Source organism: Nannobrachium achirus (genome assembly GCF_963921795.1).
Source record: "Nannobrachium achirus genome assembly, chromosome: 5".
Classification (NCBI taxonomy): domain Eukaryota; kingdom Metazoa; phylum Chordata; class Actinopteri; order Myctophiformes; family Myctophidae; genus Nannobrachium; species Nannobrachium achirus.
In genome coordinates, this window is record NC_137814.1 from 2660267 (window position 1) to 2674589 (window position 14323).

At 41.7% G+C, this 14323-nt stretch overlaps 1 protein-coding gene across 4 annotated transcripts in view; it reads right to left on the reverse strand.

Moving 5' to 3' along the window:
• Window positions 1–14323, reverse strand: part of LOC308285380 (scavenger receptor cysteine-rich type 1 protein M130-like) — a 126898-nt gene that overhangs the window by 33991 nt on the left and 78584 nt on the right. The gene's annotated exons all lie outside the window — the stretch shown is intronic.

The window sequence follows — 14323 nt, forward strand, 5'->3', positions numbered from 1 at the left end:
ACACACACACACACACACACACACACACACACACACACACACACACACACACACACACACACACACACACACACACACACACACAGAGAGAGAGAGAGAGAGAGAGAGAGAGAGAGAGAGAGAGAGAGACACCCACACAGAGAGAGAGAGAGAGAGATGCACTTTCTATTAAAATGTGACAAATATAATAACATAAGAGCAGACTACTTTAAGAAATTTGAACTGTTAATTCCAAACTTCACAGTTCTAGATGACAATGACAAACAACACATTCTACTAGGAGAGGGACCTGCAGCACATTTAGCTGCACAATATGTGACTGCATGTCACAAACTGAGGGACACGTAAGCAAACAATACACTCATGTGAATATCTTGACAATGGACTATATCTTGACACACACACAGTTCAATTCTGTACATCTGAATCATTATGGCAGAATTTGTATATTTTATTGTATTCATATGTTCTATATTATTTGTTTTGTCTTTTTTATTTTATTATCATTATTTTCCACTGCACTTGATGCTTTGGCAATATTGTAATTTGCTACAGTCATGCCAATAAAGCTATTTGAATTGAATTGAATTGAATTGAGAGAGAGAGAGAGAGAGAGAGAGAGAGAGAGAGAGAGAGAGAGGGGGAGAGTGAGAGTGAGAGTGAGAGAGAGGGAGAAAATATTTTGTATTAATTTAACCTTTATTTAACCAGTAAAAAACCTTGAGACGTGATCTCTTTTTCAAGAATGAACTGGCCAAGAGGCAGAAATAAAAATTACACTAACTTAGCTACACATACAAGACACCAACAGCAAAGATAAAACATCCATGATACATCACAAATACAGAATCTCAAGGTGATACACTATACATAATATAAAAACTAGTTTACAAACTTCGGGTAATACTGCACAAACAATATGCAACCTATCACAAAAAGAAAAAAGAGAAAAAACACATAATGAGAATCTAAAAAACATCAGGGCAAGTGCAAGTGTTTATGTATCTATCCAAGGTGATTCTTTTAAAGCTTCTCAGCAGAATTACCACGTCAAATGTATAATATTGGCCACAGATAATGGCCAAATTGTCAGAAAAAATTATAACGAGACATTGTGAAAATACACAATCTACAAGCTGACAAGGCCTCATGTTGCGATGTGTTTTGAGCTTGTAGATCGCCTATTTTCACAAAGTTTATCAATGGAACCAAGGCAAAGGCAAACTGAAACTAAAATTGTATTTTTATTTAATTAGTGGCCAAGGCCACGAAGTGGCAAATGGCCACTTATTGATATTGGACTTCAGCACTATTATTCCGCCACTTTTTCTCTAGCGGCTAGACCGTGCAGTCGCTTTTTACGAAACTCGGCAGTATGGCAGAGGACTATGCCAAACGGCTAAAACGCGAAGCTCGCAACAATCGGCTAAAGGGTGGCGCTGTAGGAAGCCTTTGAAAAATGCCAACTTTGAACTGGTGTAGCTCATGCCCTGTTTCAGGTACAGCAATGAAACCTGTATACACTTATGCGTCTCCTCATGCCGAACAACTTTTACGCTCTGACTTTTGTCCTCTGACCTTTACTTCTCCCACAATTTTGAATTATATGAAAAACAGTAAAAATGTATCTCCTCCTGGGATTTTCGCGTAACGTGCGCGAAACTTTTTTACATGAACTTTGGACCAATACGGTCTGAGAAGTTAGGCGGATTTTCTTTAAAGCAAAACATTATTTTTTAATAATTCACTCAATGTTGCAGTTATATGCAAATTATTCTTCTGCCTCTAAATCATACATGCAAAGTGACACGTTCATGGCATTTGGCAAATATGTAGAGGGTTAGTCCAAATATCACTGAAAGCAATCTTACTCCAATTGGCCAAAGGGGGGCGCTATACGAAGCGTTTGAAAACTCAAACTTTAAAGGGGCATAAGTCATGCCTCGTTTCGTTTGAAGACATGCAACTTGCTTACACGCGTGCCTTGACTCAAGCGGAAGACATCTGTGTCTTTGTTAAGTAAGCTCCGCCCTTAGATTTTCCGCCATTTTGAGCAGTTTGTAAAACGCTTAAACCCGCTTTTATTCCGGAACTTTCGCGTCACGTGCACGGAACTTTTTTTACATGAACTTTGGACCAATATCTAAAGATCTGTCAGATCGAATTTTTTAAAAATTGAAACATGCTTTTTTAATAATTCAATGCATATTGCGGTTTTATGCAAATTATTCTTCTGCCTCTAAAACATACATGCAAAGTAAAATTTTCATGATGAACTACTATAGAGGGTTAGTCCAAATATCACTGAAACCAATCTTACCCCAATTGGCCAAAGGGGGGCGCTATATCATTTTGAAAGAAGGCGTCAAGTACATTACATGAAACTTTTTTTTTTTTTTTTAAATGACAGGTCCATTATGTGTGACTGCCGTAGTGTAGTTAGTGGTCAGTGCCTGTGCCTGATATATGGATGGTTGTGAGTTCAAACCCCACGTCGGGTTGAGTTGATGTTAACATCCTGGATGCCCATGGCATGTGTGTATGTCAAACTCTTTAATGTTGACACGTCTGATCTAACTCCAGATCACGTTCATGTTTAAAATGAACCCTTCTCTACCGTCCGTTTTTTTTCTGTTCTGAGTAAAAGAAAATATGATCACTCAAAAATGTCAGAAATACTCAGATTACATTTACTCAGATTGATTTCACCCCAAGCCTCCAAAATATAAAAAAGAAATCAATAAAATCAAGACACTCAGCCTACATAGAACTTTTTTTTTTAAACAAACATGGTTAACAGATCCTGTGGCTGCCTAGTGTAGTGGTCAGGGCATATGCCTTTCATGCAGAAGGTTGTTGGATCGAATCCCGCCTGGGGTTTATATAAGCATAAAACCATGACATTTGGTAGACTTTACAGTTTGGTTCCTTGAACAATGTCTGATATGGAGCCTTCCTAAAAATGTCCCCCAACCCCCCTTGATGCGTATTTTAATATCCGCCATTACTAAATAATGTATTTTGCATCATAAATCCTGAAACAAGCATTATAATACAAACTGTCATGTCTACACCTATGTTGTGATTTCCAAGGATTGCAATGATGACATGTACCAGCTCAGTGGCCTAGTGGTTTGAGTGTCTGCCCTGAGACTGGGAGAACCGGGTTCAAACCCGGGTCGTGTCATACCAAAGATTCTAAAAAATGGGACCCAGTGCCTCCCTGCTTGAAACTCAGCATCAAGGGTTGGATTGGGGGTAACTCCCTGCGACATACTAGCGTCATGTCCAGGGGGTGTACTTGTACATCAAGCTGCCTTACACTACAGAAACAGGAGATAGGCTCCTGCCCTATGAGATTCATAGCCCGGCCGATTCATATGGTCTTCATAGCTCAGCAAGGCTTACTATGTACATCATCAAACTGTCCAGGTGCATAGTATCACAGTTTTTTTTTTATGTCTGTTGCATATAGGCCTACAGTCTTTTGCATACATGTTGTGTAGAGGCCAATTTGTGCTTTTACCTATAACCACCGATTAGTGTAAAACTTTGTATGCACACTTCCCAGAGGCCAAGGAAAAACCTGTGCCCTGCATTTTTCACATCTGCCATTTATAGCGCCACCAGAAGGCCGACTTACAGTGTGTAAAACACATTCTTCGATATTACTCCTTCAGATTTTATCCGAAAATCACACAAATCAGTACACAGTATCTCTACAGTGATGTAATCATGACGGATTTGACAGATATCATATTCTATCTAATTGGCTAACATTGAATTCCATTGCTCCTTTTTGAACAAAATGTCTCAAACGCAGCCTGCTATGTGTGTGAAATTTTGCACACACATTCCCACTAGGCCAAGGAACAGATGCCACCCTTCTCACATTGGCCTGTTATAGCGCCACCAGCGGGTCAATTTTTGCAAAACAAATTTTTGGAACAAAATGCTTCAAATCCCGCATGCAGCGTCCGATTGCCGTGAAAGGCCCAAGAACACGTGGCACCCTTTTCACTTTGGCCTATTATAGAGTCACCACTAGGCCAAAAAAAACCTACCTGACCTGCCGGAGTCCTGTTCGGAAGAACACTGCTTCTAGTTTTTCTTTGATATTCTTCTTTGCTTTCCCTTGATGCCTTTTTGCTTTCCTGCTTTTTATGCCTTGGCCACTTTATCAGCTATATTTTTTATTTATTTTATTTTATGTTTTTTTTTTTTTGGGGGGGGGGGGTCTTTATTCTACACCATAAACGTGACCATCTCCAGCAGAGGTTCAAAGTGGTCCAAGTGAACAAACAACAGAGGTTCAAGGTGGTCCAAGTGAACAAACAACAGAGGTTCAAAGTGGTCCAAGTGAACAAACAACAGAGGTTCAAAGTGGTCCAAGTGAACAAACAACAGAGGTTCAAGGTGGTCCAAGTGAACAAACAACAGAGGTTCAAAGTGGTCCAAGTGAACAAACAACAGAGGTTCAAGGTGGTCCAAGTGAACAAACAACAGAGGTTCAAAGTGGTCCAAGTGAACAAACAACAGAGGTTCAAGGTGGTCCAAGTGAACAAACAACAGAGGTTCAAGGTGGTCCAAGTGAACAAACAACAGAGGTTCAAGGTGGTCCAAGTGAACAAACAACAGAGGTTCAAGGTGGTCCAAGTGAACAAACAACAGAGGTTCAAGGTGGTCCAAGTGAACAAACAACAGAGGTTCAAAGTGGTCCAAGTGAACAAACAACAGAGGTTCAAAGTGGTCCAAGTGAACAAACAACAGAGGTTCAAAGTGGTCCAAGTGAACAAACAACAGAGGTTCAAAGTGGTCCAAGTGAACAAACAGCAGAGGTTCAAAGTGGTCCAAGTGAACAAACAACAGAGGTTCAAAGTGGTCCAAGTGAACAAACAACAGAGGTTCAAAGTGGTCCAAGTGAACAAACAACAGAGGTTCAAGGTGGTCCAAGTGAACAAACAACAGAGGTTCAAAGTGGTCCAAGTGAACAAACAACAGAGGTTCAAAGTGGTCCAAGTGAACAAACAACAGAGGTTCAAAGTGGTCCAAGTGAACAAACAACAGAGGTTCAAGGTGGTCCAAGTGAACAAACAACAGAGGTTCAAGGTGGTCCAAGTGAACAAACAACAGAGGTTCAAGGTGGTCCAAGTGAACAAACAACAGAGCAGAAGTTGTGATGTGTGGGGAACGAGAAGAGCAGGATTACTGTGACCTTGGTGTCAGGGACGGATTAACCCCCGCCAGGGCCCCTGGACCAGCATTATTTTAGGACAAGACCCACATTCAGAGTGACCTTTTTTAATGCAAATATTTGCTTCTGGGGGTCCCTGGAACAACATGTTGTGAGATAGGGGTCCCTGGAACAACATGTTGTGAGATGGAGGTCCCTGGAACAACATGTTATGAGATGGGGTCCCTGGAACAACATGTTATGAGATGGGGGTCCCTTGGAACAACATATATTGAGATGGGGTCCCTGGAACAACATGTTATGAGATGGGGGTCCCTTGGAACAACATATATTGAGATGGGGGTCCCTGGAACAACATATATTGAGATGGGGGTCCGCGGCCAAATGCATATCCTTTTGGGGGTCCTTAACAAGGTTATTATAGTAAACGAAAACTAACTAAAAAACGAAAACTAGAATGGAAAAACATTTTAGTTAACTGAAATAAAAATAAAAACTAAGCTTTTAAAAAAAACGAAAACTAACTGAAACGATATTGTGTGTTTACAAAACTAACTAAAATAAACTAAAATTATAGAGAAAATCTCCTTAGTTTTAGTCTTTTGTCTTTTGTGGAAATAAAAAATAAAAAACACCAGTTGGTGAGGTCAAAGAGAGAAGTTGTATGTCTCAACATTCCTGCCACTCTCAACAATATGATGTTTTGTTGATTTTCTTTATTAGACAATACTTTTTCCGGAGCTTTTTTAATCTCACCCCTGACAAATACTCCATATTACGTAAAAGACTAAAACTAACACTAAAACTAATAAAAACTAAACTAAAACTAAGCATTTTCAAAAAATAAAAACGAAACGAAACTAGCAACCTCACTTTAAAAACGAATTATAACTAAACTGTAATTGAAAACAAAACCTCAAAACTAATAAAAATAAAAACTAATGGAAAAATCCACACTCCCTCAGTGAAGATTCAGATCCAACACATTTAGATCTCATCCACCATGTAGGTTGACCTGTAGAACCACCTCTCTCTACTGTAGAAACAACAGAGCCACAGCCCAGCTGTCTGCACACTACAGATGAATGCTTCTGGTTCCAGCCACCAGGATACATTGTTCTCCATTCTCTCTGGTGTTTCACCTCCAGTCTACCAGTACAGTTGCTGGCTCCTCCCACCAACCTGACATCATCAGGCTCTGTACACAGACAATAGAATAAACATTAAGAACTCTCCTGTCTCTATTCTAGGGTTAACTGTCTGCTAAAATAGACCATCTGTAAGCTCACAACTCCTCACAATACAAGCTTGTAGATCTGGTGCGCTGGAAGTACTAAATCCAAGGGTAGGCACCACGCACGCACGCGCACACACACACACACACACACACACACACACACACACACACACACACACACACACACACACACACACACACACACACACACACACACACACACACACACACACACACACACACACACACACACACACACAGGGGGTGTCACACCAAATTCTGGGCCCTGGGTACAAGGATTCACTACTGGCCCCCCATGAATGTTCTTCATAGGGGAGAGGATAACCCATTTTTTTAAAGAACTATGTTTCTATGTCAAACTTTTTCATGTGAAGGACCCACAAAATGATATGTATTTGGCCACGGACCCCTATCTCAAAATATTTAGTTCCAGGGACCCCCCAGAAGCAACATTTGAGTAACAAAGAAATACATATATGTGACTGAGGCTGGAACCGTCCAAATGTCGGCGATTTTAAAACAGTAGAAAAAGTAGAAAAGTGAGAAAATGTTTTTTTTCCAATTCACACAAGTTTGAATTTAGAACAAGGGTTTCGTGTCAAAAGATAGTTGGTTTAAGGTACTACAATGGCTACTTTTATTTGTTAAACTAGGCTGCTTTTGGAAGGAATTGTACGTGGTTTTTGGGGGAGGAGAGATTGCGCTCTGAGAAGTCATTGTCTCGAATTTCACGCTTTGAGCACCGCCCCATACAGTGGTGCATCTGGTTCTAGTGCGTAAACACTATCAGTGACTAACTTCATCTCGCTAATGTTATTGGTTTGCAGAAGACAGTATTCTGGAAGGATTTATTTTTTGATTTATACGTCGTGATCTGACTCTCTGAGTCGCTCTCGGGCACACAAAGAAAGACGCGGCGATGATGTCTTCTCGTAATGGAACAGCCGGCGCTAATGGGAAGCTAACGCTATACAGCGTATCTCACATTTCAGCCTCTCGTATGTGGTAAAAAATAAAGCCCCGCCGCTCACGAACGCTTCTTACCTTTTGTGAACATTCTGTCCAAAAAGTAAAGGTCCTATACACTTCTCTCAACTGTTTACTTTTCAAGCGTGGAAGAAAATCCAATCAGCGTGTTGAAATAAAGAGTTTATATCGCTCATTTTGTCAGCCGGTGCATTATTTTCCCCTCTATTATTCGTTGTGTCTATACCACGTGATCAGGGGAGGTAGCGTGTCTAAAAACAAAGGACCGGCTGACAAAATGAGCGATATAAACTTTATTTCAACAAGCTGCTTCGATTTTCTTCCACGCTTATGAAGAAAACAGATGAGAGACCGGCATAGGACCTTTACTTTTAGGATATAATGTTCACAAAAGGCAAGAAGCGTTCGAGAACGGCAGGGCTTTATGTTTTACTACAGACGAGTGGCCGAGCTGCGAGATACGCTATAGCGTTAGCTTCGCACTAGCGCTGACTGTTTATTATGAGAAGCAGTCGCCGTTAACACAGAGTAGGCCTGTCACGATTTACGAAAAAATCGATTTAAATCGATTTTATTGGGGGACGGTGAAAATCGATTTTTTTAAAAACGAATCGCGATTCGACCACCAGAGGTCGCCCTCGACTTAAACTCCATTCTGTCTTCAACGTCTCACGTCACTGCGTGTTCAACGTCTTACGTCACACGCAGCCACAGCAGGAAGGCGGGTGCTGCATGTGTGCGTTGTGGGCCACGGTGTTGATTGTTGCAGTCAGATCTCAGACAGAAGTGCGTTAGTTGTACAAGCAAAGGCGAACACAGACAGCGAGAAAAGAAAAAGAAAAGCTTGAGTCATGGAGGAGGTGGAAAGTGAACCAAGTGACTGGGAGGAGGATGATGAAGTTGAATTTATGGAGATTGAAATTGAGGAGGCGCCAAGCAAATTCAAGTCCGATGTGTGGAAACATTTTGGCTTCCCTAAGACGGTAAATAATAACGGAGAAAAGATAGTTGACAAGAAGAACACAATATGCAAACATTGCAAAAAGTTGGTTCCCTACAAACAGAATACAAGCAACATGTCCCAGCATGTATCCCGCCATCATAAAGAAAAGCTTCAGTCAACAACAACACCTCATAGCGGGGCAGATAAATGCGTTTTTGCACTAAAATACTTCAGAAGTGGAAAGAAACCTAAAACTTTTCACAAGTACTCCTTAGGGGTTATTCCTATGATAAAACACATTAGACACTGAAAAATCAAAATGGCTGCCATGTTTCCAAGATGGCTGCCTCTGAACAGTACGCCAGCCAGTTAATGTCCGATTTTCATAATATTAGAGTTGTTTTGTAGGTTTTAAAACATCCTGAGTTCATTTATTACACTTTTAAAGCATCCAGAATAACCTTTCTGACTTTTGGTTGGGGTCTTTCCTCACCTGGGACCCCCCAAACAGACCCCTGAGCCTATCTCAGTAATCGCATTGCTCCTGCTCCAGAGCAATGTTAAATTAGATCATAACTGAAGCATTTAAGTTGTTGTAACTGGGCTCTGAAAGCAAAAATGAGTAGTAGCAAATAACCAGGGGTCTCCACAGGGGCTCCGGGACCCCTAGGGGGTCCTCAGAGTTACTACAGGGGGCCTGCCGAATCTTGATGGGGACGTTTTTTTTATTTTTTTTTAACTGTTTTTATTAGTATTCTCAGTATTATTTATTACATTTTTGTGTTAGACAGACAGGTTCACAGGTGTTACTGCAGGGATTGCAAGAATTAAGGTATTGCAACTTCTCACTTTGGGCGCGCAGTCTAACCATTTATTGCGCTGCACTCACACTGACAACACAACACACACACACCTCTTTGTTATCATCACCCCAAAACCCGCACCCTATCCTCTTAAAGAGCTCACGGTCAATTGTACCCAAAGAAATTCACTACTATACATGTCGTCCCTAATAGTGTTGACAGTTTCCACTATAGCATTTGCAGGGAGGAGAGTGCAAGGCAGGTTATTGTTTGAGCAGCTGCACCGTCCCTTGTAACCTGCTTTGCAGCCACATTTGGTGAGCTCAAGTACTGCCTTTGCAGCAGGGAGGGCAAGAAACCTGACTGGACATACCCTCCACTCTCTGAATTCCATCTATTTTTTTCAATTGATGGAAGCTCAGGGCAATATGTCAGGTATGACAAAGTAGGCATCATAATACGATACCTTCATCAAGGGACATGATTTTGAGGAAGTGCAAACACATGAAGAGGCTGATAACCCGATCCCTTATCAAGTCCTTGCCTCCGGTACAAAAAAAGGAAATTTATATATTCGAGTGAGTTCAAGTTATTGGATGTTACAAATGTCAGAAGGGTTCCTTTGCGTACATAGTTTTTCAGGTGCTGACTGGGGAAGAACATTTGTTGGAATCACCAAAAAGACATGGGTCAATGCCTACTTGATGATGATGATGACCAAGACATTAACCGCTTCAAGTACCTTGGCAAGGTCATTGGCCATTCCTCCTGAGCTTATAAATGGTGAGCTTCCATCAACATTGCAGTCGGAACATTTTGCATGCCATGTTTACAGTTCAAAAGGTCCAACAACCCTGGGATTACTCAGATGGGAACTATTTCTGTCAAAGAACTTGGAGGGTGAGATGCTCCCTCGAACTCGTGCTGCACTGCAACCACATTACCTCCGCGCCAACTCTGTCACAATGCAGGATAAATCATACCTGACAAATTGCCCTGTGCTTCCACCAATCGAAGAAAATAGATGGAATTCAGAGAGTGGAGGGTATATTCCAGTCAGGTGTCTTGCTCTCCCTGCTCCAAAGGCAGTACTTGAGCTCATCAAATGTGTCTGCAAAGGCAGGTTGTAAGGGACGGTGCAGCTGCTCAAATAACCTGCCTTTCACTCTATGCTATGGTGGAGACTGTGTCAACACTATTAGGTTGGACATTGAAGATGATGATGATGAAGACGAATATATCCTGCATGTCTGAAATTACTGTATTGTAGTGAATCTCCTTGGGCGTAATTGACCATGGGCTCTATAAGATGATAAGGTGAGGGTTTTGGGGTGACAATAACAAAGAGGTGTGTGTGTGTGTGTGTGTGTGTGTGTGTGTGTGTGTGTGTGTGTGTGTGTGTGTGTGTGTGTGTGTGTGTGTGTGTGTGTATGTGTGTGTGTGTGTGTGTGAGTGTGTGTGTGCAGTGCAATAAATGGAAATGTTGTTCTGCGCCCAAAGTGAAAATTTGCAATACCTTCATTATTGCAATCCCTGCAGTAACAGCTGTCAACCATAACGGTTTAACACAAAAAAACATTATGAATAATACTGAGAATACTAATAAACAATCAAAGTACAATACATAAAACCAGGATACATAAAAACATTCGAAGTTTCAAAAAAAAAAATCGTCATTTTTTATTTCAGAGCATATTTCAGATCTAATTTAACATTGTTCTGGAGCAGGAGCAGAGCGATTACTGAAATAGGCTCAGGGGTCTGTCTGGGGGGTCCCAGGTGAGGAAAGACCCCAACCAAAAGTCAGAAAGGTTATTCTGGCTGCTTTAAAAGTGTAATGAATGAACTCAGGATGTTTTAAAACCTACAAAACAACTCTAATATTATGAAAAATCGATATTAACTGGCTGGCGTCCTGTAAAACATATCCGAAAAGGCGGCCATCTTTAAAACTGGCGGCCATTTTGAAAATTAAGTGTCTAATGTGATTTTTCTAAAGAATGACCCAAGAGGTACACTCTGTAAAATTTTGATGCTTCTTTCCAGAACTGAAGTATTGTTCTCCTTAACTGCCCCGCTATCAAGGTACAGCTAAAGAGAAACGTTTACCTAAAGGGCAGACCACCCTACCCTATGGACACCCCCTCCCCCAGGGGAGTGCTAGAGCCAGGGAGATTACGAGGGCCATTGGTATATTCATAGCCATGGATATGAGACCAGTCTCGGTTGTTGAAAATGAGGGGTTTAAGCTACTGATGAAAACGCTGGAGCCTCAATACATCCTCCCGTCCTGTGCGCACTTTACAGACAAAGTATTGCCAACGCTTTACAGGGAAGTAAAAGATAAAGTTGTCGAGCGCCTCAATGGTTTAGATAACCCTTCGATGACATCAGACGGCTGGACATCGAGGGCCACCGAGAGTTATATCACTATCACAGCCCATGGTATTGATATCAACTGGGAGATGGCAAATATTGTGCTTCAAACTCGCGCTATGTTGGAATCGCACACTGGTCACAACATAGGTGAAGTCCTGAGTGCAGCTGTGACAGAATGGAAGCTGGAGAGGCCTAATCGTAACATTGCCATTGTTACGGACAACGCGAGCAATATGAACGTTGCAGTGAGGGAGGTAGGCTTGGCTCCCCATATCAAATGTTTCGCCCACACTTTAAACTTGGCATCGCAGGCGGGTTTGAAAGTGAATGCTGCCCTCGCTTATTGGGTCGGGTGAGACGTGTTGCAGCGTTCTTCCACCGCAGCCCTCATACAAATGCCATTTTCACAACAAAACAGAAAGCCCTGGGTATCCCTCAAAACAAGCTCGTCATCGACGTCACAACGCGATGGAACAGCAGTCTGGAAATGCTTGAAAGATACCTGGAACAACAACCTGCTATCGCTGCAACTCTCCTCACCGAGTCTGTCCGAAAAAATGCTGGTGATCTAGATACTTTGAGCAACGCAGACATACGAGATGCCTATGACGTTGTGGAGCTTCTGAAACCTCTGAAAATAGCCACCAAAGTGATGTCTGATGAAAACAGCCCAACTGTGTCTCTCATTGCACCCTTAAAGGGTAATATTGAGAAAAGCATGTCTCCCAGAGAAGGAGACTCCACCCATCGTGGCCAACATGAAGAGAGCCATCTTCACCAACCTGTCCAGCAGATACAGAGATGAGCATGACAAGCTGCTGGAGTACATTGCATTAGACCCCAGATTCCTCACCCTGGCTCATCTAGATGAAGCAGAAGCAGAGCGCCAGGCCGTGTACCACAGGCTGAAGGAGAAAGCTGTGCAGTTTTCCACCCAGGTATTAACTCAACAATTTATTTATTTCTAATACTGAAAAATAATGTTAATATAATATATAGTTATTTTCTTCATTGGTTATTTGGTGGTTTATGATCTTAGTCTAATATTATTTTTTTCTAAAATGCCTGGCTGATATACAGTAGGTCTAGCAACTGTAGCAAGTTGTTTCTATAACAATTAATCAATGAGACCCTCTTTTCTTTCTCTATTTTTTCTTCCTTTTTTTTCCTCTTTCTGCTATTTACAGACCACCAGGGCAGCAGATGAGGTGGTAGCAGGTACCAGCGGCCCCACACCTGCAGACCGCACAGGCACAGCAGCACTACCTGAGCGGGAAGGACCTCCACCCAAGAAGACAGCCTTGGAAGAGCTCCTTGGAGGGACTTTCAACGAACACTGAACCAGCAGCAGCACCGTCCATCAGTGACATTGACAGGGAAATGGATAAGTACACACATGAAGCAAGCATTGACCTCAACAAATGCCCACTCAAGTGGTGGAAGAATAATGCAAAGCATTACCCACTGCTTGCCCCTGTAGCAAAAGCCTTCCTCTCTATACCAGCCACCTCTGTCCCCAGTGAAAGGGTCTTTTCAACAGCAGGGGATATTGTGAATGCTCAGAGATCTTGCCTGTTGCCTGAGAATGTAGATATGCTGGTATTCCTAAAAAAAAACATGGAAAAGAAAAAGAAAAAGAAAGAGGACCTGTAAACTCAAGTAGCAAGGAGGGGGGGTAACGTTTATTGTGTTTATTTGAGATTGTATTTTAATTTTATTTATTTATAATTTATTTATTTTATCTGGGATGTTTTTAAATTCATTTTATTTTTGCTAAGACAATATATTTTAAGTTATTCTTTGTATTAGGAATTTGTTTTACATTTGTATTTCATTTATGTTAACACGTTGCAAGCCGCGGCAGAACCCTCTGAACAGAGGTAGCGCCGAAGAAATAAGCCATTTATTTACAAACATGTTTTAAAAAAACAAAGCCCACATGATAACAACACGTACTGGAGTGCTCGACACAGCGTACATATTCATCCTGCAGAGGTCGGCGATCTTACTTTGGCGAGGCGGAGGGGAGATCAATTCCATTCGTTTACGTGCGGCGAAGCAGGGAAAGGAGCGATAGAGAAGCGGCGCCCGAACGTGATTGAAACCGCGATCCACGAACAGAGACAAAGACCAGCCATCTTGTTTGAGCTTCTTGCTGAGTTTCAACACTGGGAGAGGATGAGGCTCCTCCTGGCCAGCCATCCATCCAGAATGTGAGTCAACGGCGTGGCCTGCTGGATATTAGGAGTATCACACCCAGCACCAGAAAATGACTGTCAGAGCATATTAACCCTTTCAGATCGCTCCAAAAAGACACAGAGAAGAATTTCCGATGTTTTTTTTTTTTTTTATTATAATTTATATCAAAAGTCCGGGAATAGACGGCGTGGCTGATGGGACCCAGTAGGAAGTCCGAGGGAGTACGGCCAGGCTTAGAAGGTGTTAAGATAAAGAAAGTAAGTATGCCTGAGTTGGCCAACTTATCTACCTCCAAATACTATAGGTCTTGACTTTGATGCAGTATTGATTTTGAAAAGAGGGTAGAGTTGTTGTTATGCCTTAGTTTGTGCCTGGCTTGTGGCTTACAGTACAGTTGGCTTGCTATATGTACCACAGGAAAAAGGCATTCTTTGATACAGTATTGAAAAGAGTTTAGGAGTATTGTTTAAAACAACAGGATTTGACAAGTTTACACTTTTCCTTCATTTGCTATTTGCTACCGTGTATAGGATAAGAGAACACAACACAGGTGTTGTAAA